The sequence below is a fragment of the Danio rerio genome, chromosome 6 (assembly GCF_052040795.2).
Source record: "Danio rerio strain M-AB ecotype USA chromosome 6, GRCz13ab, whole genome shotgun sequence".
Taxonomy (NCBI): Eukaryota; Metazoa; Chordata; class Actinopteri; order Cypriniformes; family Danionidae; genus Danio; species Danio rerio.
Genome location: NC_141026.1, coordinates 62,067,826 through 62,092,701, shown reverse-complemented (window position 1 = coordinate 62,092,701; position 24,876 = coordinate 62,067,826). Strand labels below are relative to the sequence as shown.

Here is a 24,876-nt window from a genome sequence, read left to right as displayed (position 1 = left end):
CTAGTCTTGAAAATGCTTCTTGATGTGTGTATTTTTAGATATTTGTACTAGAAACAAGACAAATACTCTAAATATGATAAGCCTAAGAGCCTCATGAATATTCAGATTTGCTGTATTTGTGCGCTGTGATGTCATCAGACACGCTTTCTTTGATGTTAATTGGAGCGAGCAGGAGTAAAAAGTGCTCTCTTGATTGGCAATTTACAGAAGCGTGCAGGCACGGGAAACCCTTGAGCGCTTGAATAGAGTCTGTGTCTGTGAACACAATTCAACATCACCGCTAATAATCTGTAAGGACATGAAACCAATCCTGTCTACAGACCCTCTGCTTGAAAAAAAACTAACAAAAAAACATTCAAACATTTATTTAAATAATAACATTTAACCCTTCAATTCATAAATTTTTAATGCACACAAATATTTGCTTCTATTAAAATGAAATAAAAATATATCTATAATATTCATTCATTCATTTTTCCTTTGGCTCAGTCCCTTTATTTATCAGGGTTTGTCACAGTGGAATGAAATTGAATGTTTTACAAAGCGAATGCCCTTCCAGTTGCAACCCAGTACTGGGAAACACCCATAAACACATTCACATACGCACACACACTCACACACTCATACACTATGGCCAATGTAGTTCATCAGTCCACCTATAGTGCATGTGTTTGGATTGTGGGGGAAACCGGAGCACCTGCAGGAAACCCACACCAACACTGGGAGAACATGCAAACTCCACTCAGAAACACCAACTGACCCAGCTGAGACTCGATCCAATGAGCTCCTTTCTGTGAGAGAATTGTGCTACCCACTGCACCACCGTGACACCCCATAATAATATTATTATTGTAACCACAAGGGAGACGAGTGACAAACGGAGTGAGGATCCGTATGCAGGTTGTATTAAGAATCGTAGTCAGACAGGCAATGATCAACAACAGGCACAAATGGGTACAAACAAGGCAATCCGGAAGTGTGGTCAGGTAAGAGACAGATGGTCAGTACAGGCGGCAGACAGGGTAAATGATAAAACAAAGCAAGGGTTGAAACACGTGGAAACCAGGAAATGCTTTGTTATAGGGTGTTAACCTAACAAGACTCGGCAATGAGAGTGTCAGAGTGACCCATATGAATGTGAGTGTAATCAATACATGAGCATCTTCAGCTGTGTGAGTGTAATCACAGAAGATATGGAGCAGGTGTGTGCGTGTGGTGCATAACAGCACTTGTAGTTCGTATGGAGGCAGGATTGTATGTGAATGTTCTCCAGCGATCTATGAGGGTTGGATCACTGGTGATCGTGACAATGTTATTAATATTGTATTTTTAAATGTTTAAAATGTTGTTGTTTAAGACCTGTCCCCTGTGGACATGCATCAGATGGTTAGAGTATGTTTTGTTATTGGTTATACACTGGGGCTGCACAACATATCATTTCAGCATCGATATCGCAATGTGTCTATCCACAATAGCAAGACATGCAATGTTGAGTTGGGATTATAGTTGACCAGAAACCACAGGTCAAAACACACAAGATTTGTAGAGTCAATGCAGAACTGAGCCATAATATATTGAAGGTTTGTCATTTGTATGTGTTTTTATTTATTTCTGTAACTGTGTGAGCATTGTAAGATCGTTTAAAGCATTTAGGAACAACAAATTGTACAGTTTGTAACTAATAAAGATTATTTTTATTGCATTATTTAAATGAAGACATTCACTCTTATTTTATATTTAATTATTCAATTAACTATATTAATTATATATATATATATATATATATATATATATATATATATATATATATATAATATTATATATTATATTATATTATATATTATATTATATTATATTATATTATATTATATTATATTATATTATATTATATTAACACTGTTAGACTCCCCAGAAAACCACAAATTATGTCTCTTAATCTTTGCTCCACTATGTTTATTTTTGACTGTAGGTTGTTTACTATATGTATATAATAAATAATATAAATATATAGTATTTTACCCCACTGGTAGATTCCCCAACTTATTTAGGATTAATTTTTAGATACTTAGACTAAAAACAAGACAACAAGTATTTTTGCAGTGTAGTGTGTGTCATTTGAACATGATGAGATTGCTCCACTGCTCTGAGTATGAGGTGTGTTTTCTGCTGGAGTCCTTCATGGTTTTCTCAGGGGTTTTTCTTTAAGTGACCTGCTGCTGGACTCATAGAGAGGGTCAAAGGCGATATCCACACACTCGAGGGCATCAGTAAACGAACACTGCTCAATCCATCAATAATCAGCACACATGTGTTTGACACCGCTGGTCTGTGTGTGTGTGTGTGTTTGTGTGTGTGTGTGTGTGTATCAGAGTCCAGCCCCGAGGCATTGACGGCGGTCGCTGTGAAATCTCTCATGATGGCTTTTGTTTCCTATTGACTCAGAGACACATTTCAGCCATGTGTGAACAAAACACTTCAGCCCAATAATAGCTGTATGGATCCTGACCACTCAAACGCTTTGGGTCAGAAATGTGTGAAAGTTGCAGTCGGTGCAGTAAACCAGAGAGGATTGAGTTTTTATTGTTTTTTTAAAGTAGAAACTCAGTTTAAAAATATTACAGTTGATGTTTAAATGTTTATTTTAGTATGATCCTTGCATAACAATTAATTTCTGATTAAATAGGGTTTTTAGGTTAGGGATAAAGTACATATGCAGGTTGTTATCTCAGAATGAGGGCGGACAGGTTCATCAGCAGCCGATGTGAAGCGCAGCACTGCTGTAAAATACTGAAAACTGTATTCTGAGAAAACAACCCTTCTCATGTGCTTTATCCTGTTACACATCTACTGGCCACAAAACATAAATTAGACACATTGCACACTAAGCATTGTTCTGAGCCGTAATAGTTTCAAGAGTTGACAATTTGCTGATGATTGATTATAAAGCGTGTTTGGCATGCTGTCCCGGGAGAGAGCCCTGAGCTCATAAGATCCTCGAGCCCGGAGCTCCCTCCCGTTTGCAGGGTGAGAGGGGAGTTTGAGCTCAGGTAGATCTGGAGAACTCTCCTGCTGTAGTAGTTAATAAACAGATAGTGATCGCTCTTAAGAGAGAACTACTGACTAGCAGCATGTCTATGGTGCTGATTTAGATTAGTCAGTTAACTTAAGCTGCATGTTTTTGGACGGGGAAACCCACGTGAGCATGGGGAGAATGTGTAAACTCCACACAGAAACGTCGGCTGGCTTGATAAGGACTAGAACCAGTGACGTTCTTGCTGTGGGGCAACAGTGCTAACCACTGGGCCATTGTGCCATCCATCTAGGAAAGGAGGAGGAGTAGGGGTGGAAGGGGGGATTCTTCAAAATGAAGATGGCTGTGATATGGAGCTGAGGGTATTTATAGTGGCTTAAGAATCGTCTGATTGGTCAATCATAAATTGAATAATGTGGGATCAGCTGCAGGCAATCATAAGCATGTGATCCTCTCAACATGTTTATAATTAAAGTTCACTCATTAATTCTTTAATTAAATGCAAAGCTGACAGAAATGAATAAATGGGGATGTAAATATATGAAAAAATGTATACACTGACGGTCGAGTTGATTCTTAGTTCCCGCGTAACACCATGTCCTAACTGCGATGCGCAATAAAAGTTCTCCTGTTAACAGGTTTCGCCTTCTGCGATCAATCATTTTCTATTTCTTCGAAGTCGCAGGCAGATCAACAGCATGAACGACTATGATAATGATCACCTCGCTCGTGTACACATCATGTGTTTTTACAGTCTCCCAGTCTGACTTTAAGCAGCATTTTAGGTGACATTTATTGTCAAACTGAAAGCAGCAGCAAATAGTTCACCTCAGATCTTGAAAATAAAGTAACTAGCTGATGGTTTTGAACTGGGATTAAAGCATCTTCTTTTATAAGTGTGCTGACACTGTGTTATGTGAAGTGTATGCTGACAACAGAGGTGCGGATCCAAATGCAGGTGTATTACAAGAATGATATTCAGTGGTTAACACAGGGGCAAACAAACAGGCAAATCCAGAGTTGTGGTCATGAAACAGGCGAATGGTGAAAAAGCAGGCAGCAGACAACGTAAATAAACAAACAAAACAAAGCAAGGGTCAAACACAGCAAGGCAAGGCAAAGGAAACACATAGGTAAACAAGACTCAGTGTGTGTGCTTTTAAAGTCCATCAGTTCAGAACAGCTTCAGATGTTTGTTAGCAATTATCAGACAACCGGAACAGGTGTGAGTGTGTGTGGTGCATGACTGGATCTGTAGTCCTTGTAACTGCGGTTCCCAGTTTCTTTGCAAATCCTGTTCATTCATTCATTTTCTTTTTGGCTTAGTCCCTTTGTTAATCTGGGGTCGCCACAGCGGAATTAACAGCCAACTTATCCAGGATATGTTTTATGCAGTGGATGCCCTTCCAGCTGCAACTTATCACTGGGAAACCCATGCACACTCACACACATGCATACACTACGGACAATTTAGCCTACCCAATTCACCTGTACCGCATGTGTTTGGACTGTGTTTGGGGGAAACCGGAGCACCCGGAGGAAACCCACACCAACACGGGGAGAGCATGCAAACTCCACACAGAAATGCCAACTGACCAAGCCATGGCCCGAACCAGTGACCTTCTTGCTGTGAGGCAACAGCACTACCTACTGCGCAACTGCGTCACCCTGCAATATGTGGACATATTTATTCACGTTACTATAGAGACATGTTAATACACTCCTGTCACTCAATTTGGTGGGAGGAGAAAACTGCACTCCTACATCTTGTTGCAGTGGGCCTCAAAGTCACTAGGATGTTGATCCTATTTTAACATCAAGAAATCTTTAAGAGACTTGTTGTGTTTATATCACTCCAGTGTGACTGTAGACACACTATACTTCACACTTCTGTCCACACAGCTTACAAAAGTAGATTTTGAATCATAGGTGCCCTTTTAAACAAGCAAAATAATCTGCCAGTGGTGTAAGCAAATAATGTTTTCAAATCCAACACAACATTATTTCCCGTACCCCAGCCATTGTCAGATTATTTAGCTTGTTTTAAGAAAAAACTCTCTTCATATTGTCTCATTTCTAAAAACAAAACAATATTTGTTTCTTGTCTAGAAAATGCTTATTGATTTTGAGAATGTTTTAGATATTCAGACTAGAAATTAGACAGAAACTCTTTGTAATAACAGCATGTTGTGGCGTGTGTTCTGCTGTCGGCCTCTCCTGCGCCGCTGCAGGTGGTGTGTGTCTGTTGGCAGAGGTTGATCCGGGCTCTACCCTGCCGTCCTGATGCCCTTTAAAACACCCGCTTTCCTTCACGGGTCTCGCTCTGAGGTCAAGTGTGTGTTTTGTGCGTCAGCTTTTCACGACCGCAACCTTCTACAGCAGCGTCTGCACGGTGGACAGCAGCTTTTATGTTTCTGTCAGATGTGCTTTGACCTGCCAGACAAATGGAGTATGATTTCATGAGGTCAACATCATGCTTTCTGCTCACTTTCTGTCACAGAGAAATGAATACACTGCAAAACATGCTGCTCTTATATAGAGTTTTTGTCTTGTTTCTAGTCCAAATATCTAAAAACTCCTAAATCAAGAAGCGTTTTCTAGACAAGCGACTAATATTATTTTTTTTTAACTAATGAATCAAAAGTAAGTAAGATTTTCCTTAAAACAAGTAGTCTAATAATAAATATTGTAATAAGTAATAATAAATATTGTGTTTTTGATAAATAATACGCTTAAACTAAGAGTTTTTCCTTAAAACAAGTTAAATAATTTGCCAGTGGTGTCAGTAATATAATAAATTTTTGGTTTGAATTAAAATTAATTTACTGACTCCACTGGCTGATAATTTGGCTTGTTTTAACAATGTTTGTTTCAAGAGCTCTCTTAACTTTGACTTATTTCTCAAAATAAAGCAAATTTTTTGCTTGTCTTTAAAATGCTTTTTGATTTGTGAAGTTTTACAAACTAATTTCGTGAGGAGCATGTGATATGATTGACTACAGCTGATCATCAGCTAGCCTATCAGATCATTCTAAAACTACTATAAATATTCTCCCAAAAACTTCCTGCATTTGCATGTTCTCCCTGTGTTTACGTGGGTTTTCCCTGGGTCCTCCAGTTTTCTCCCACAGTCTAACAACATTCATTCATTCATTCATTCACTCATTCATTCATTCACTCATTCATTCATTCATTCATTCATTCATTCATTTTCTTGTCGGCTTAGCCCCTTTACTAATCCGGGGTTGCCACAGTGGAATGAACCGCCAACTTATCCAGCAAGTTTTTACGCAGCGGATGCCCTTCCAGCTGCAACCCATCTCTGGGAACACACCAACCCAAGCTCATTCTGGAAACGTAGCCCCGCGGACGTTTCTGGAGACAGCGATTTACGTGGCCGGAGGTATGTAAAGGCTGCGTTTGTTTTTTTTTCGAGCGAACGCCGCGGGGCGGTATGGCGCCGCTCCGCCCCTCCTCTTCGCACTCGCCGGCCGACGGCTCGCCTCCGAGTGGAGGGCTTTCCCGACGCAATCAGTTCGACCGCCTAGCTCACAGCGTTGCGTCGGCGGAGTGGAGGCCCTGGAGGAGGAACCGGAGCCAGCCGCGGTGGACGACGACCGGGATCGAGTACGGGGAACGGCGGGTTCCGGAAATCAGGTAAGACGAAAAACGGAATCCGGAAAATAAGGGCGAGAACGTGGCGGGATCCGAGAACGCGGTCGAAATCGAAGGCGGGGGCTTTTGCTTTTGTTTTTTTTTTTTCCCGATCCGGCGGCTTTTCGCGCGACAACGGCGCGGGCGCAAACGCCGCGCGCTCCCTAGAGGCGCCCGCCTGAGACGCGAAAAAGCGCGCACAACGGCCTCTCGCGGATCCACAAAAACAAAAAACCGTTTGAATACATACCTCCCGGGACGTAAATCGCGGTCTGCAGAAACGTCCGCGGGGCTATGTTTCCACAATGAGCCCGGGTTGGAACACACACACATTCACACCCACACTCATACACTACGGACAATTTAGCCTACCCAATTCACCTGTACCACATGTCTTTGGACTGTGGGGGAACGAAGGCAGGGAGAACATGCAAACTCCACACAGAAACGCCAACTGAGCCAAGGTTTGAACCAGCGACCCAGCGACCTTCTTGCTGTGAGGCGACAGCACTACCTACCTCGCCAGTCTAACAACATGCACAAACAAATCATAATAACAGCCACAAGCACTTAACACATACATACTGAATCAATATTAGCCATATTAGCCAAAGTATAAACAGCGGCACTCGAGAAATACCTGAACTTGTGTCCTTCCTAATGCTAATTGACCAGGCGGGAAACTTGAGCTGATCTATCTCTGAGCTCAGGGTTCTATTATAGTCGAGCATTATCTAAGTGTGAACTCTTGAAAAAGAGTTTTAGATATTTGGACTAGAAACAAGACAAGAGCTCTAAGTAAGAAAGGCATTTTTGCAGTGTAGCAATAGCTGTGTTTCTATTCGAAGACATGAATAAGCTTCGAAGAAGTTTCACAAACTAATTTCGAGAGGAGCACGTGATATGATTGATCGCTGCTGGTCTTCCATCTGTAATCACTAGTAAGCCAATCAGATTAATCCAAACTCACTATAAATAGCCCATCTAGAATTACACCTTTATCTTTGTTTTTGAAGAGTCCCAGGGTTTTCAGGGTTTTCTCCTGGGACAGCACGGCAAACATGCTAGTATCAAGCAATGTCTAAGTGTGAACTCTTGAAATGTCAAAACTGTAATATTGCAGAAAACATCAGTGAATACAGCAGTGTTTCCAGTCAGTGATGCACAGCAGAGCATCACCTCCTCAGCTCCTGCTGCTCCTGCACAGACATCACTGAGAGGAGTGGAGTCTGCTGCACTGTTGAGATTCTCCACTGTGCTGTTTGTTCTCCTCAGTAGACCAAGACCAAACACAATGAACACGGTGAATGCGGTGGCTTCTGGAGGCGTGAGACGGGAGCGCAGACAGATGCTCAAGACAGTTCTGGAGAGAATAATAATAGAAGAAGAATACTGAAGCACTATTCATGACGGACTGACGGAGACCTGAGGCCTTTTACAATCAGCACAACAACATTTCACATCTGCAACAATGGAAAGCTGGAAACCAACATTAATGACGCAAAGATCCTGAACACACACATTTGTATCTGATCAGCATCTGTCTGAAACTACATCACTGAAGCGCAGATGCTGATGAAGTGCACGCTGTAGGACAAAGTAGAACTTTCAGGACTTATCTAATCCTCTTATACACACTATATTAACATATGCAGATTAACTTGCAGGGATATTTTTTCACCTGTATAATAACAGTGTAAGCTAGCAAAATAAACATTGCACATTTAGATTTCACACAGACTTCAATGTCTGCATAACCAAGGAAATAACAGTTTAAAAACATTTCTAAAACAGGTTAATTTACAGACATTTTATGTGTGGAGTTTAGTCAAGTGTGTTTCCATCATACTTTGTGCATTGTGTTCTTATCAGATTAAAGTTTGTCCTACTCAGTTGTGCATATATTTTATGCACATTTAAAAATGTATGTACATTTTAGGCATTTCCATCATGCATTTTTGCATCGATATTTCACAATGCACGTAAAAATAGCTGGATGGAAACAGCTAAAGTAAAAGCCAAACATTGCCATTCTGCTCTTTGAATCAAGTCTCTTCTGCAACACAAAGCGTGCTGCGTAACATGATGTCATGTGCCTTTAACTGTGACATGACAAATGTAGAAAAGCAAACACAGAGCTGCACGTTTCCTTTAGGAAAATGCTTTTCAGTTCAGCATTATCCATTATCTGCTCTCCTCACGGGGAGAATGTTAAATCATTTTGTTTGCTGTGGAAATAGTCCATTTGTCTTTTGCCATTATCTGATGTTGTGGACGGGTCTCTCAATCATGCTCTCGCTTTCATCACACAATATATATGTGTGTGGATAAAGCGCTTCAGTTCAGCTTCTGAAATGTGCCGTTTCAACAGAATGGGTCTGTATTCATGTGATTTAAGCATTGATTTGAACAATATGAAAGTGTAAATGCTGTTCTTACTTTGGGTTTTTGTCTTTTTAGTCCAAATATTAAAAAAGTATTAATGTGAGAATCATTTTATAGACAAGCAATTATTATTATTATTATTATTATTATTATTATTATTATTGTCTTGTTTTCAGAAATAATATGGCAACATGAAGTGAGTTTTTCCCTAAAACAAGCAAAATAATCTAATGGGGTGAGCAGAATAATCTTGTTTTTTTGTTTTGACATAAGATTATTTTGCTTATGCCATTGGCAGATTATCTCGCTTGTTTTATGGAAAATCTCACTTAATTTTGACTCATTTCTGAAAACAACATGATATGTTTGCTATACTAGAAAATTCTATTTGATTGAAGAATTTTCATCTCAGGCTCATTCTGATTACTTACCCCTGTATACATTTCTGGAGAGCGACAAATAAGTCCCAGGAGCTACGTTTTTTTTGTTTTCGTGAATCCACCAGAGACCGCCGTGTACGCTTTTTCAGATTTCAAATTTCCCTCGTGAGTGCCATTTACACCTGCTGTTCTCATGTAAATCCACCAGAGGCCACTGTTGACTGACTGACTGACCGACATCCCCCCACCCCCACCCACCCACTTCCCTAAACCCAAAGACAGTGTTTTCAAAAGCAGTCCAGAAAAAGAAAAGCCCTTGCGGCCGCCAGATTTTTACCACATTTTCAGATTTTACCACATTCTCACCCTGTTATTATCTTGTTTATTTTATTTTTTGGCTTTTGTTTAGTTTACCTGCTTTTTGGAACTGTTCTTCACCATACTCAAACCCTATCATCATGGTCAGCTCCTCTCTGCATCTCAAATCCGCCAACGTTCACTGCAAGCCACTGGATAAACTGGTAACAGTGGAAAAGCTGTCCACATAGAGGTAATCGGTCAGCATATATTATGAAAAATAACAACGTCATACCGTTTTAGAGATGAAATGCAGCCATACATTCCTCTGGCTACATAATTCACGATCTCAACATTGTATTTCAACATTGTATTTCATCAGTCAATTTTATCAAATGAAATGAGTGTCGTTAACTCAAAATTCACTGCAAGTTAATTCTACTCATTTGAAAAGAGTTTTGAACTCAGTGTTGAAGGTAAAGAGTTAATTAAATACCTCATTACTTCAACTTAAATGGAGTAAGCTCACAGTACTCATATAGATTAGCTTTTTAACTCAAATGGTTTGTAGCAGTCGGTTTACTCAAACGGTTTGAGTTGCCTTTACTTAGGTTTTACAGTACTCAGTTGGTTTGAGTTCTCTTCATTTATCGGGGTTTACTGTGCTCAAATTGCTTCGTTTACTCTAAGTTCACAGTACTCATTAGGATTAGCTTTTAAACTTAAATGGTTTGTTGCGATCGGTTCCCTTAAGTGAAGTTTATTCATAAACTAATTTCGAGAGGGATTGATATGATTATGATTGATAGCAGCTGGTCCTCATTAGTCAACACACGATTCACCAATCAGACGATTCCCAAATCACTATAAATAAACAGAGTATCTCACCTTAGCCCTCTTCGTCTTGTAGAGTCCCCACTTCCACCCCACTCTTCCCCTTTCCTTGTCAGGGCAGCACGGAGGCCCAATGGTTAGCATTATTGCCTCACAGCAAGAATGTCACCGGCTCAGACACTACCTGGCCAAGTTGGCATTTCTGTGTGGAGTTTGCATGTTCTCCTCGTGTTTGCTTGGGTTTTCCCTTGGCTCTCCGGTTTCCTCCTTCTCCTTCACATGTAACAAATAATTTGACAAACTAAATCAACATCATAGACAAGTGTTGAATTCAGCATGCACTCTCCATAGATATTTATAGTCCACATTTACCATTATCAAGCAGGGGAGTTCTCGAGACCTACCAGAACTCAGACTCCCCTCTCGCCCTGCAACGGGAGGGAGCCCCGGGCTCGAGGATCTCACAAGCTCATGGCTCTCTCCCGGGACAGAATGCCAAACATGCGTCAATCATCAGCTAAGGGCAAACTCTTGAAGTGGTTTGAGTTACCTTAACTGTTACCTTAACTTTTTGGGTTTTACAGTGCAGAAATGTTTATAGGCTACGTTTTCAGAATGAGCCAATGTTGAGAATTTTTAGACATTTGGACTAGAAACTAACAAGAAACTAAATAAGAAAGGCAGTTTTGTAAAAATAATGATTTATTATTATTTTTTTTAATAAGACTCTCTTTTTCTTGAAAAATACGATTTTGAAGTTTTAAACATTTGTGCCTCTTTAGATTTTTTGAAAACTAGTATGAAACGATCCCATTATAAACATTATACCATAAATATACAAAAAAAAAAGATATTACTTTCATTTAAAAAGATGTTAAACTCCTATTATTTATAATAGATGCATATTTTTATAATAGATGTTATTTTAAATGTTCATCAAATATTCCAGTGAAATAAAGAGTTTCTACAATACTCGGCACTGATATCATCATCATCATCAGATCTATTGTTAAAATTGGCATTTCTTATTATTACTTATTTAAAAATGACTATATTCTTGTCCAAAAGGAAATCCACACAGATATGGATCATTTTGAGGATTGAGGAACGGTGGATGATTTCTATTTTTGGTCTGTTCGTCTCTTTGTCCAGCTCTCGCTCTCTGTGTTGTGTGTAGCAGTAATGGAGTGATAATTGTGACTTTCCTTTGGCTTCACTCTGAACACACACACACACACACACACGTCTCCACCGCTCACACATGATCACAGATAATCACTCTTGAAAGGTGCAATTTTTATCTGCCACTACAGCTGCGGTTCAGAAAGAGAGAAGCAGCAGAAAGAGCTCCTGTATATCTGCCTCTGTCTGTCTGCTGTCTGTCTGTCTGCTTTTTGTCTCACTGCCTGTTTCTCTGTCTTCTGTCTGTCTATCAATTTGTTTTTCGTCTTTCTGTCTGGTCGTCTGTCTGTCTGTCTGTCTTTTGTCTGTCTGTCTTTTTTCTGTCTTTGTTCACCTGTCTGTCTGCCTGTCTGTCTGTCTTTCTGATTATCTGTCTGTCTGTCTGTCTGTCTGTCATCTGTCTGTCTTTTTTCTGTCTGTCTGTCTGTCTGTCTGTCTGTGTCTGTTGTTCTGATGATCTGTCTGTCTGTCATCTTTCTGTCTTTTTATGTCTCTGTTCGTCTGTCTGTCTGTCTGTCTCTTTGTATTTCTATCTGTCTGTTCGTCTGTTTGTGTCTTACTGGTTGTCTGGCTTTTTTTTCTGTCTCTCTGCTCATCTGTCTGTATGTTCGTCTTTCTGTCTGTCTGTCTGTCTGTCTGTCTGTCTATCTGTCTGTCTGTCCATCTTGTTGTTCATCTGTCTGTTCGTCTATCTGTCTGTCTGTCTGTCTGTGTTTTCATCTGTCGGTTTTGCCTGCATGTTTGTCTGTCTGTCTGTCTCTACATCTGTCTGTCAGTTCACCAGTCTTTTCGTCTGTATGTCTGTTTATTTTCTGTCTGACTGCCTATTTATCTGTTTGTCTGCTCATCTGTCTATTTGTCTCTGTCTGTCTGTCTGTCTATCTGTCTGTCTGTCTGTCTGTCTGTCTGTTTTTCTGTCAATTCAATTAATCAGTTGCTTTAATGACATTACAAATGCTATAAATGTATTGCCAAAGCATTTATAGAGTTTACATTAAGGATATAATAGCATACATGTATAATAAAAACACAGTAAATAGTAGTAGTGGTAAAAAAAGATATATACATATACAGTAATAATAAAATAAAAATCTAAATAATATATCCTATTATTCAATATATCATATATATATCATATTATTCATATATATCAATAAAATAATAATAGATCAAAATTAACTGTACATTTAATCAACATTTTTGGATAAAACAGTAATGAAAACAATATTAATCTGCATTTTTTACAGTGATTCATTATAGTAATCTGTGTGTGCGTGCATGCGTGCGTGGGTTTTTATTGGTCTCCTCTCTCTTTTTGTAAGAGGCATTAATGTATTGCGTCGCTGGATGGACACAGTCAGTTTTCCCCTATAAATACTGCAGTTGTGTTGTATTCTCTAACTCAGTGAATTGTGGCTAAATGCTCTGGGGTTTGGGGTAGAATGTTTCCCTGATGTGCTGATAGTTTGTGCAGTGGCTGAGGAAGTGTCTGTCTGTCTGTGAATGTCTGTCTCTGCTCTATATGATCAGCTGTGATTCTCTCGAGCATCACTAACACTGTAATCCTGCTCTCTGTTCAAACTTTGACCCTCTGTGATTAATGATGAGGTACATTTGCGTTGGGCTTCAGAGATGTTTGAGCAGGCGTCTGCTGTCTGACACTGGATTAGATATTGATTAATTTAATGAGCTGAACAGTGTCAGTGTGTTAGCGAAGGCCTTCTGCAGAACTGTAGGTAAATGGCAGAGCGCTTGAACAAACGTCAAGAGCTCTAGTGTGGCCACGATCATCAAAACAAAGGAAAGACTCACTGTTATTTACACTGACGCTCTCTCTCCCTGTGTGTGTGTGTGTGTGTGTTGCGCATCAAAATCAAGTGAATCAGGCGTCTGGTTCAGATTTCCACCCCCTGAAGAGAGACTTTTGGTAGAATTCAGCAACACAGCTGAAATAAACGCCTCAGTGTGTCGCCAAATCAAGCAGAAGAGCAGAGCGTGTGTGCGTGCGTGCATGTGTGTGTGTGTGTGTGTGTGTGAGAGAGAGAGAGAGAAAACAGTTGTGCACTATTTTTATTCTTCAGTTTTTGTAATTCTTGTGTTTGTCAGTGTATTTGATTTCTCTAGTCTTCAGTATAGCATTTGAGTCACATTATTGTGCTTTACAAATGAATGTTGTTGTAAAGTCTTAGCATTTAGCTAAATATTACAATCAAATTCTTAACAAATATTTAAAGGTGCAGTATGTAAGTTTGACACCAAGTGGTTAAACTAGGTATTGCACTCCTGGATCAAAACACATTTACACTCGGCTTCCCCTCTGATGAGTCCACGCAAGTGCAGGTTGCCAGATTGAGGTGACTGCCTGACTATTGAGCCTAAAGGCTGATTTGATCCATTTTCCATCTAAAAGCAGCAGCAGCACGCGATAGAAGGAATATTTTACATATTAAAAGAAGTTTTTGTCTTAAGCAACACCTGAAATGTATATTTTAGAAACGGCTTCAATTTTTTTGCAGCTGAACAATGATCAGCTCAGATACAGCTCATGCGCTTTATTCAGTGTTAAATGCTATCAGTGATAGTTTGAATGCTATTTCACATGACATTTATTGTCATATACTGATAGTTCAGCTCAGATCTGGATAAAAACGTAAACCGTTTGAGATTGAACTTCAAAACTGAAACTCAAACCAACACATATCAGTGATTCTCCCTGTGCTCACGTGGGTTTCCCCTGGGTTCCCCGGTTTCCTCCCACCATCCAAAAACATGCAGCTTAAGTTAATTGACTAATCCAAATCAGCACATAGACATGCTGCTAGTCAGTATCTATCTCTTAAGAGCGATCACTATCTGTTCATCAGCTACTACAGCAGGGGAGTTCTCCAGATATACCTGAGCTCAAACTCCCCTCTCGCCTTGCAAACAGGAGGGAGCCCCTGGCTCAAGTATCTTTTGAGCTCAGGGCTCTCTCCTGGGACAGCATTCAATGAGAGTCTTCCTGACTGAATGAATGAAATACACTGTTTTCCCACCAAGGCAGCCCGGCTGAACTGGCATTCTGCGGATTAAAAGAATCAAAACATAGACCAGTTTTGGGACGGAACGCACATGTTCAAAGCAGATTATCTGACTTTAGCATTGTTTCTCAGATAAACAAGAATGTTTACTGCGCACGATTCTGAATATCTGCAAATATATGATGCTGTTTTTATGCTTTAGAAGAGTAAAAAAACTGACATACAGCAGCTTTAATTATGTTTTTGCATCATCAAAATGATGAAAATCGACATCAACTGTGACGTGAAAAAATACGTCAACAATGCACATTGATTTGAAGTCAAGACATTGTCTATTTGCAACCCGGACTCATTGTGGAAACGTAGCCCCGCGGACGTTTCTGCGGACCGCGATTTACGTCCCGGGAGGTACGTATTCGAGCGTTTTTTTGTTTTCGCGGATCCGCGAGAGGCCGCTGTGTGCGCTTTTTCGTGTCTCGGGCGGGCGCCTCTCGGGAGCGCACGGCGTTCGCGCCCACGCCGTTCTCGCGCGAATAGCCGCCGGATCGGAAAAAAAAAAAAAAAGCAAAAGCCCTCGTCTTCGATTTAGACCGCGTTCTCGGATCCCGCCGCGTTCTCGCCCTTATTTTCCGGATTCCGTTTTTCGTCTTACCTGATTTCCGGAACCCGTCGTTCCCCGGACTCGATCCCGGTCGTCGTCAACCGCGGCGAGCGCGAAGAGGAGGGGCGGAGCGGCGCCACACCGCCCCGCAGCGTTCGCTCGAAAAAAACCAAACACGGCCTTTACGTACCTCCGGCCACGTAAATCGCGGTCTCCAGAAATGTCCGCGGGGCTACGTTTCCAGAATGAGCTTGGGTTGTCTATTTGACATCCACACACTTATGACAATTTGACCACCAAAATAAAGACACAAACTATTATGAATAACTTTTAATTAATTAATTAACTAATTCATTCATTCATTCATTCATTCATTCATTTATTTATGCATTCATTTTCTTTTCAGCTTAGTCCCTTTATTAATCTGGGGCTGCCACAGTGGAATGGACCGCCAATTTATCCAGCATATGTTTTACGCAGCGGATGCCCTTCCAGCTGCAACCCATCACTGGTGTAAGTGCTGTTATCAAGCATTTTGCATAATTGCACATTTATTTCACATATTTGTTTTATTTTTCATTCTTTAGTGATTTATAAATCATAATATTTTGTATCAATTCAGCAAAAGTGTATTTCTAAATGTAAATGTGCTGGAAGGTTTACATGTGTTATAATTTCATATGTTGATTTTTAAGACATTTAATATGGGAGCGTGTCACTTTTTATGTTTAATCCACATACATTTGTTAAAAGTGTTAAGTTAACTTAATGGATTTGTGTTGGGAAAACATGAATGAATTGTGTGGAACCCTGCATTTTTTACAGTGCATCAAAGATACATAAAAAACTTATTATAAATTATAAAACATGCATTACAATTTAATCATTTGAACAACAATAAATGGTAAATGTAATTTTCATTGCATTGCAAAAATGCTCTTCTTTGTCTAAATATCTGAAAATACTTCAATCAAGAAGCATTTTCTAGAGAGGTAATTAATATAGTCTTGTTTTAATAAATAATGAGTCAAAATGAAGAGAGTTTCCCTAAAACAAGCTAAATAATCGAACAATAACCAGAATAATCTTATATCAAAAGGGAAAAACAGGACTATTCTTCTTCCCCATTGTCAGATTATTTAGCTCATTTTAGGGAAAAACTCACTTGATTTTGTCACATTATTAATTAAAACAAAACAATAGTAGTTGCTTGTCTCGAAAATGCTTCTAGATTTTGGAGTTTGCAGATATTTGGACTAGAAACAAGACAAAAACTCTGAGTAAGAAGAGCATTTTTTGTCGTGTGGGATTATCTTTTGGTAGCCATGAGGAAACTGTGTGTGTGTGTGTGTGTGTGTGTGTGTGTGTGTCTCACTCTACTCTGAAACATGCAGACAGTCAACAGAGCAGAGAAAGACACTCAGCAGGTTCATTCTGAGCATGAAAAGGCAAAACACAGATAATTCCAGCGGCCTCTAATAGACGCTATTATTGATATTACTGCAAATGGGTTGCCATGGCGATGTGTTTGGCTGTGGGGCTGAATGGAGAGTGACTTTAGGGGCGAGACGGGCAGAGGAACTGCTGATGGGCCCCGCTCCAAGATAGTTGCCATGGACACGATAATTGGGTGGCAGAAATAAGGACAGAAAACACGGGAGAATGTGTGTGTGTTTGTATGTGTGTTTGTGTGTTTGTCTGTGTGTCTGTGTGTGTGTGTGTCTGCTAGAATGTGTGTTAGAAAATGTAAAAATGTTCATTAAATTAAACAAAAATTGTGCCATTATGTTCATGAAAATTATAAAATGGCCGACGTGGTGGCTCAGTGGTTATCACTGTGGCCTCACAGCACTCAGGTCGCTGGTTTGAGTCTCGGCTGGGTCAGTTGGTGTTTCTGTGTGAAGTTTGCATGTTCTCCCCGTGTTGGTGTGGGTTTCCTCCGAGTGCTCCGGTTTCCCCCACAGTCCAAACACATGCGATATAGGGGAACTGATCAACTACATTGGCCTAGTGTGTGAATGAGTGTGTATGGGTGTTTCCCAGTGTTGGGTTGCAGCTGGAAGGCCATCTGCTGCATAATAAATATGCTTAGACAGTTAAAGGTTTAAAAAATAAGCAAAAGGTAACAATAATAATAAATATAACTGCAAGCAGCAATTAAGGGGCCAAGCACTTCATAGACAGAGTGAGTAAAGCAGTCCAGAGGCAGAGTGAGTAAAGCAGTCCAGAGTCCAAAAGCAGCTGGGTTAGTAAGGAGCCTCAGACAAAGTGAACTATGAGCTTTTGAGAACGTTTGAGGTATTTAATGGCTGACAGAAAAATGGCTGACCTGGGAAAATCGTTGGACTTGGCATGCTCCGCCGCATTTAAAGAGACATTTTATGAATTTTGGACAAGCGGTTGAGAAGTTATAAGCAAAAAAAGATCCATTTTGTGTATGTCCGGACCTTTAGCAGGCAGTGCGCTGAAATGCTGCAGATAACCTCAGACCATAAGACACACCAAGTTTGGTGTGAATACGTTTGTGTGTTACAGAGATATTGCCTCAAGTTCATGTTTGTAAGCTCTACGTTTGATTTGTTCTCAAGTTAAAGTTTAAAGTCAAACGGTTGGTCGAATCAACTTGAATTCTATGACTTTTGGTCAGCATGGTCTGTCAATCATGAGATTTTTAATTTAGTGAAAATCGAAAAGCAGTCTAATAGGAGTTGGCATATTTAGTATCAATAGTCTCAGCATAATCCAGAGAATATAAGAAGACACATGGCATGTCAATAGGTAATGTTTAGCAAAAGTTATTAGCATTTTTCAAAAATTGCTTATAACTTTTGGCCACAAGGTGGCGCTGCTTTAAAAGTTTTTGAGTACCTTCCGGGCATGCTGTCCAAGATGCAGACCATGTTTTGTAATAATACGTGAATATGTTTGTAAAATATAGCATTTTTTGACAAAAATCTAAATGCCCAAAATGGCTGACCTGGGAAAATCAGACATTATTCCACTCAGCATGCTCTGTCAGATGTGAAGTGTTGAGAAGATACAAGCAAAAAAGCTATTTTTTTGTCTCCAGACCTCTAGGGGGCACTGTGCCAAAACGCTGCAGATAATGTCAGACCATGGTTGTCATAACACACACCAGGTTTGGTGTGAATACGTCAATGCGTTACGGAGATATTGCCTCAAGTCCATTTTTGCAAGCTCTACGTTAGATTTGTCCGCAAGTTAAACTAAAACGGTACGTCGAGTCAACTTGAATTTAATAACTGTCTGTCAGCATGGTCTGTCGATCACGTGATTTTCAATTTTGGTGAATATCAGACACACGGCCTGGGATGAGTTCCATCAAATATGTTTTGCGAAAAATTCAAAATAGCGAAAAAATTTCATGATGGAAAATGAGGTGATGGTGTGCGTTTGAATCAGACTGAGACGAGGATTTTGATTTGCCCTTTCAGTTTTAAAGTTATAATGATAAACATGTGTGAAACTTTGGATCAGTGGTGGCGCTAGAGAGTTTGAGTTAGAGGCTTCAGGTTAGCTGTGGTTCATGTTGACACTGCATGGTTTCCGCTACATTCTTTGCTCCATGGCGGGCGCCACACCAAAATTGATCCCGCCACGGCTACATTACAGCATCTCATTCAAAACATTCAGTCGTTTTTTAAAAAGCGAGTTAAAATCGCACTAAAACGTATTAAAAGGTAAGTGAATTATAACAACGCAAACTTTTCTGTAACCGCAGTAGTGATGTGCTCCATTTGTTAAACTCTCTAAGGTTACGTACTGACTGACTGACTGACTGACTGACGGGTGCGTAAGGCTAGCAAACATGACGTAGCTTTCAGTTAAGATGAACACAGTTTCCATTATTATACTGTATTTATAGATAAAGGTCTGTGGCTCTGCATATATGGACTTCATCTTGCTGGAGTTTATAGCCGTATTTAATGCCGCTCTGCAGGACTATTGGAGACATTCAGAAATCTTCCTAGCAAATCTAATAAATGTTGGAGACATACTCGTTACATAAACGCACTAAATCACACTTCAGCAGCGTTTATTTGAGAGCGCACAAGAAGATCTGTGCTTGAGCAGTGTATATTTGAGGGCGTGCAAGAGGTTTTGTGCACGAGCAGAGGAAATCAGCATGCAAGCACAGAGATCTGCATGCTCGTATTACAGAAATGCGATCTCAACAACTGTCATTGAAATAACACCATAGATAGTTGGTAGATCTGTGTAAAAGGCCTGCCGCCACTGCTGGAAAATACCCCAGAGGAAACACTGCACTGCCCTCTATCAGTGAGCCAAACTATACAAGTTTCCTGCATACGGCTATATGACCTGCCATTCAAATCCAGCAGAAGAAACGGAAGAAGAGAAGCGCTAACCAAAACAATAGCTGCCTCCACACCTGCAGCGCTTAACCCCTAATGATGATGATGATGATGATGGTATAAATCAAATATTGTGCAGAGAAAGCAGCAAGTGTATTTAGCATGATTATAAACAGTGCAGTACTGCTTAAAGGTGCAGTAGGTGATCTGCTAAAATGCTAACCGCTTAGCATATTATCTTTGGACGGCGGGGAGGGACTGTGATTTAAAGCCACACCCCCTGAAATCGCGAGCGCGTGCACCGCGTCACAACAGCCGACAGACTAGTTCATGTCATTTGCCAGTTAGTTAGTGCCAGCGCCGTGCAGGAATTACATGTAATACTTTGCCACACTTTCGTGCTATTTCAGAGTGAATATTCAGAGTAGCGGTAAACAGTACAGGAAGGCTGTCAGTGTTCAAAAATGACCCAATGTGAATATAAAAGCACAGCTCAGCTCAGTAAAGCAGGCTAGGCGGAATAGCGCTATTTACTGATGTTTTGTTGTTAAACTAAATATAAATCTACATTATAGATGCTGTCAAAGAACCTTATGAAACTGAAAATAATCATCAATCTTTCAGCGGGAGATTTCAGTGGCTGAACAACACGTCTGTGCATATAACCCATTCATAACACAACACAATCTAACATAAAATAGTTTTAAAACAGAACATGACCTGTCTAACAGTAATACTTCAGCCATGGTGTCGTCCTTCCTCCAGTGTGCTAAAGTAACTCCAATACTGATTCAGGATTTTAAAAGTTTCAATGCAGCATTTGATTTCTCCCGGTCTGTCTCGTGACCGTGCGGCTGCTTTAAGGGTGAATTATACCTGCGCCTGGCTTTACAGTAATCGGCCCGAGCTCGGCTGTCCTTCGGCGCCTCCGGCTCCGACTCGCATCTGCTGGCGGCCCGCAGCTCGCTCGCGCGCATGCGTTTGTGATGCAGACGGGCACGCGCTAATGGCAGATCTGCGTGAACACATGCGCAGAAGTCCGAATCTACATTTGCTGACAGACAGTCTGACCTGCCTATCGGAATTAAGGGAGATGACGGTCCGACTATTTAATTCAATGAACATTTTTTTAGTTTTATGCTTTACCCAGAATATAAAAATACATATAAACACATTCAGATCATTTACTGTCATCATTACTATTGGACTGTGAAGAGACTTTCAACCAGCACAACAACACATGCGTCTGAAGACAATCACCTACTGCAGCTTAAACATGCGGAATCATGTGACGCGTATCGAGGATATACACATGTGTGTTACTGTTAGAGGAGAGAAGAGCAGAAATCAGTGACTGCAGCTGAGCTGTGTGAGGCCTTCTGGGTCACAGTGACATGTACAATCATATCAGGCCATTCACTCGAGTGTGTGTGTGTGTGTGTGTGTGAGGCAAGAACAAAGACGTGAAGGGACGCCTGTACAGACTCCTGGCCGAGCTCGTGATCGCCTGCGGTGATGATGTTTTTCTGTGTATGAGTGCATGTTTGTGTGTGCATGCATGAGTGTGTGTATGTGTGTGTGTGTGTATCTTGTATTTCTGACATTGTGGGGACCAATTGTGTATGTGTGCATGTGGTTTGTATGTGTTTTTGTGACATAACAGGACACCAATCTGTATTATGACATAGGTATGACACAGGTATTACTAAAAGGAGGTGAAATATGAGGACATTGATGACGTCCATTGTGTGTGTGTGTATTTGTGTAAGTGTATGTGTACCTTGTATTCTTGTATTGTGGGACCAAATGTGTATGCATGTGTGTGTTTCCTGTATTTCTAACATTGTAGGGACCAGATTCGTACGTATGTGTGTTTGTGTGTGTAAATGTGTGTGTACCTTGTATTTTTGACATTGTAGCAACTAAATGTGTACGTGTACATGTGTGGGGACCAAATGTGTATGTGTGTTTCTGTGTGCATGCATGAGTATGTGTGTGTATACATTTTTGACACTAAATGTGTGTGTACATGTGTGTGTAAGTGTGTGTATATTTGAGTATGTGTACCTTGTATTTCTGACATTGTGGGGACCACATGTGTGTGTGTGTGGTGTGTTTGTGTGTGTGTGTGTGTACCTTGAATTTCTGACATTGTGGGGACCAAATGTGTATATGTGTGTGTATCTTATATTTCTGATGGTGTGGGGACCAAATATGTATGTGCGCATGTATATGTGAGTGCATTAGTGTCTATGTGTGTACATTGTATTTCTGACATTGTGGGGACCATATGTGTGTGTGTTGCATGATTGTGTGTGTAGGTGTGTGTCTGTATATCTTGTATTTCTGACATTTTGGGGACCAAATGTGTGTGTGTGTGCTTGTTTGTGTTTGTGTGTGTGTGTGTGTGTGTGTGTGTCATTTTTACAATTGAGGGACTAGTTTATCCAGAGTTCAGCAGTATCAGACAGATTGAGGACGTTTGTTCTTTGCTATCAGTCGTGTGTGTGTGTGTGGGTTTCTAAGCTGAGTCGCTCACCGATGTTAATGCATTCATCAGACAGGTGTACTCGAGGTGGACAAACATCTCTGAGCGCTGCGTCTGATTGGTCAGCAGGGAATCAAAGGAAGCGCGAGCGGCGGTTTAATGCACCGCTTTTTCAATGGTCTCCTCATAAAAGACTCAATAGCAGGCTTTCCTCTGCCAATCGCACACATTTACACACCTTTACTGTTTGTTTTGATATCTGTCGATCTTTCATTTGGTTGTGTTTAACTGAAGGAGACGCTGGAGATGTTTATAAAGGACTATATTAATGCGCAGTATTTGCATGTGAGGCTTTTATTTTAATGGGACTCATTTCCTCCGCTGGATTAAACTGTGATTTGAATATCTTTGAAGGTCTTTGACGCGTCTCTGCTGCTGCTGCTGCATGTGAGATAGCATTCTGGCCCGCATTATTGCCATCATTCATTTACATGCTAATTGATTCTCTATGAGGCCTTTAAGAGAGAGAGACGGCTCATCCCCTCATGTTTAGTGTGTGTGTGTGTGTGAGAGAGTTTGTTTGTGTGATTGTGTGTGAATACATGTGATCCTTTATATATTTCATTTTTGGGGCAAAATTCATAATTTCTGGCAAGAAAAGGGCCGATTTGACCTCAAATTATTATTAAAAATGTTATATTTTCCACACGATAAATGTGACATTAATTACAATGTAAAATGCATTTGATGTATTATTTGTTGCAGTTACGTGAAAAAAAAAACAGTAATTTTAAATAATACACACTCACCGGCCACTTTATTAGGTACACCTCACTAGTACCGGGTTGGACCCCTTTTGCCATCAGATCTGCCCTAATCCTTTGTGGCATAGATTTAACAAGCTACTGTAAATATTCCTCAGAGATTTTGCTCCATATTAACATGATAGCATCACACAGCTGCAGATTTGTCGGCTGCACATCCATGATGCCAATCTCCCGTTCCACCACATCCCAAAGCTGCTCTAACCAGTCTGAGATGATTGTCTTCTGCTGCTGTAGCCCATCCGCCTCAAGGTTGGCTGTGTTGTGTGTTCAGAGATGCTCTTCTGCAGAGCTCGGTTGTAGCGAGTGCTTATTTGAGTTACTGTTGCCTTTCTATCAGCTGGAACCAGTCTGGCCATTCTCCTCTGGCCTCTGGCCTCATCATCAAGGCATTTGCGCCCACAGAACTGCCGTTCACTGGATATTTCCTCTTTGTCGGAGCATTTTCTGTAAACCCTAGAGATGGTTGTGCGTGAAAATCCCAGTAGATCAGCAGTTTCTGAAATACTCAGAGCAGCCCGTCTGGCAGCAACAACCATGCCACGTTCAGAGTCTCTTAAATCCCCTTTCTTCCCCATTCTGATGCTCACTTTGAACTGCAAAAGATCCTCTTGACCATGTCTACATGTCTAAATGCAGTGAGCTGCTGCCATGTGATTGGCTGATTAGACATTTGTGTTGGACCGGTGTACCTAATAAAGTGGCCGGTGAGTGTATTATAGCACTAAACATGTAATCTTTGAGAATTTCATAAATTGCTTTAGATAAATGTTTCTGCTAAATGAATAAATGTGAGTAATTATATTTATGATAGTTTATGGGAAATCGTGTATACTTTGCATGAAAATAATGCCCTTTAAATACATTCTCAGTGAAAAACAGAGACCTATTTTCCTCTTGATCTCAGAGTAAACCTGAATATTATTCCTCCACTGTACTTATAGAAAAAAAATATATTTTTTTTAATGTAGTCAGATTTGGTTATTTAAACTGAGGAAAACACCATCATGATGTTCACATACACACACATACACACACACACACACACACACACACACACATACACAGGAGTTGAATTATCCATTACATGTTGCTAGGTAACGTGAGGTCTGGATTGTCCTGATAAACGTAAGAATGCGACTCCTGCATGCTGTCATCTGTCTCACTGCTCTCTCTGTGTGTGTGTGTGTGTGTGTGTGTGTGTGTAATGTCTCTCTCTCTCTCCCTCTCTCTCTCTCTCTCTCTCTCAAATTATAATTCAAACTTGCTTTATTGGCATAACAGTTATTACATATGTCTCGCCAACGCATTTGTGAAGTTTCATTAAACAGAATTATTAAACTGAAGATTTTAAATCAAATGACACTGTAGTAGTGAAGAAATAACATTATAAACAGTATATTTAGGTGGCACAGTGGTGCAGTAGCTAGTGCTGTCGCCTCGCAGCAAGAAGGTTGCTGGTTCAGGTCCCGGCTGGGTCAGTTGGTGTTTCTGTGTGGAGTTTGCATGTTCTCCCTGTGTTGGCGTGGGTTTCCTCTGGATGCTCCGGTTTCCCCCACAGTCCAAACACATGTGCTATAGGGGAATTGAGTAAGCTAACGTTGTCCATAGTGTATGGGTGTGTGTGGATGTTTCCCAGAGATGGGTTGTGGCTGGAAAGGCATCTGCTGCATAAAAAACGTGTTGGATAAGTTGGTGGTTCATTCTGCTGTGGTGACCCCAGAATAATAAAGGGACTAAGCCGAAAAGAAAATGAATGAATGAACAGTATAATTAGCAATCAACAATTTTGAATATAATAATAATAATAATTTTTTATATTTATTTCGATTCACATGAGCTG

At 40.4% G+C, this 24,876-nt stretch overlaps 1 long non-coding RNA gene across 4 annotated transcripts in view; it reads left to right on the top strand.

Annotated features, from left to right (window-relative positions):
• Nucleotides 1-24,876, top strand: part of LOC141386393 (uncharacterized) — a 70,059-nt gene that overhangs the window by 21,717 nt on the left and 23,466 nt on the right. For 2 of the 4 annotated variants that reach the window (XR_015494441.1, XR_015494440.1), the window contains exons 2-3: nucleotides 9,860-10,000; nucleotides 15,791-15,897. This is a non-coding gene — a long non-coding RNA (uncharacterized LOC141386393). The remainder of the gene's footprint in view (nucleotides 1-9,859; nucleotides 10,001-15,790; nucleotides 15,898-24,876) is intronic. The other 2 variants (XR_015494439.1, XR_015494438.1) reach the window with 1 other exon arrangement.